The sequence below is a fragment of the Mandrillus leucophaeus genome, unplaced genomic scaffold, assembly GCF_000951045.1.
Source record: "Mandrillus leucophaeus isolate KB7577 unplaced genomic scaffold, Mleu.le_1.0 Scaffold35, whole genome shotgun sequence".
Classification (NCBI taxonomy): Eukaryota; Metazoa; Chordata; class Mammalia; order Primates; family Cercopithecidae; genus Mandrillus; species Mandrillus leucophaeus.
This window is the reverse complement of record NW_012103698.1, coordinates 2651193-2653119: the sequence shown is the minus strand read 5'-3', so window position 1 is coordinate 2653119 and position 1927 is coordinate 2651193.

The window sequence follows — 1927 nt, the reverse complement described above, 5'->3', positions numbered from 1 at the left end:
TTTTTAGATGGAGCCTCGCTCTTGTCACCCAGGTTGGAGTGCAGTGGCATGATCTTAGCTCACCGCAACCTCCACCTTCCTGGTTCATGATTCTCACTTCAGCTTCCTGAGTAGCTGGGATTACAGGTGCCTGCCAGCATACCTGGCTAATTTTTGTATTTTTAGTAGACAGAGGGATTCACCACGTTGGCCAGTCTGGTGTCAAAGTCCTGACCTTGATTGATCTGCCTGCCTCGCCTCCCAAAGTTCTGGGATTACAGACGTGAGCCACTGCGCCTGGCTTTTTTTTTTTTTTTCCGATAAGAGTCTCACTCTGTTGCCCAGGCTGTAGTGCAGTGGTGCCATGTCAGCTCAGTGCAACCTCCATCTCCCAGGTTCAAGTGATTCTCCTGCCTCAGCCTCCTAAGTAACTGGGATTACTTGTGCGCTATCACACCTGGCTACTTTTTGTATTTTTTGTAGAGACAGAGTTTCACCATGTTGGCCAGGCTGGTCTCCAACTCCTGACCTCAGGTGATTCATCTTCCTCAGCCTCCCAAAGTGCTGAGATTACAGGCATGAGCCATCACGCTGGGCCGGAAAAATCCTTTTTATAACATGAGGGGTACTACGTTGTACTTTCTTTTTTTTTTTTCTTTTTTGAGATGGATTTTCGTTCTGTCGCTCAGGCTGGAGTGCAGTGGCGTGATCTCGGCTCACTGCAACCTCTGCCTCCTGGGTTCAAGCAATTCTTCTGCCTCAGCCTGGAATTACAAGGCGCTGGAATTACAGGCGCATGCCACCACGCCTGGCTAATTTTTGTATTTTTAGTAGAGACAGTGTTTCACCATCTTGGCCAGGCTGGTCTCAAACTCCTGACCTCGTGATCCACCCGCCTCGGCCTCCCAGAGTGCTGGGATTACAGGTGTGAGTCACCGTGCCCACCCTGAGGGGTACTACATTGTACCTTTTTTTCCATTTTTTTTTTTTTACATTGTACTTTATAGCATGTTATGTATATATGTTGTGAGTAGCAACTGAATGATCTTGTGGCTCACCTGAGGTCAGGAGTTCAAGACCAGCAACTGAGTGGTTCTGTTAAGAAGCTAAATGAAGTTCAAAAATTTTACAGGAATCCATGCCTTTTGCAGAGTTAACCTCGATTGACCACATTCTGGGCTCAACCTGGAGATGCATTCACCAGAGATAAACCAGTAACTACTCTGGCCCCAAGTGACTTTCTAAACTAAGTATAAGGTGAGACAAGGCAACTGCAGGGCTGAACCGACTGCCCTTAGGCCTGCCTTAATCTTAAACTCAGATTAGATCTGGGTTCCGGAGTTTGGAAAGGCATAGCAATTCTCTCAGTGGCACTCAGAATCAACCAGTGCAGACAAGGATGCTCCTGATCTTACATTGTTCCTAAGTGCAAAAAGAGTAAGAGTCGAATCACAGATTTATAAACTGGACTCTGGACCTAGAAATCCAGACATTTCTTTCCACCCTGACCCAATTAAGAAAAGTGAGAGATTGTTCTTTTTAAGTAGAATATGCCAAAACAGGTTTATTGGTTATTTTACACAAAAGAACATGAGCAATTTGCAAGCATTCAATACTTTAAAAGGCTCAATACAAGCTGCCTTCCTTTCAACCTAAGAAAGTATACTAACTCCAGGCAAATAGAATGGAGTCAGATTTCAAGTTTATACAACAGACAGACTAAAAAGAAACCCAGGGTTCCTGCTTTGTTAGGAAAATGGACAAAACCAGCTAAAAGTAAAGGAAATAAAAACAAATTAAAATAAAGATATTGGCTGGGCACGGTGACTCATACCTGTAATCCCAGCAATTTGGAAGGCCAAGGCGGGTGGACCACGAGGTCAGTCAGGAGTTCGAGACCAGCCTGGCCAACATGGTGAAACCCTGTCTCTACTAAAAATACAAAAAT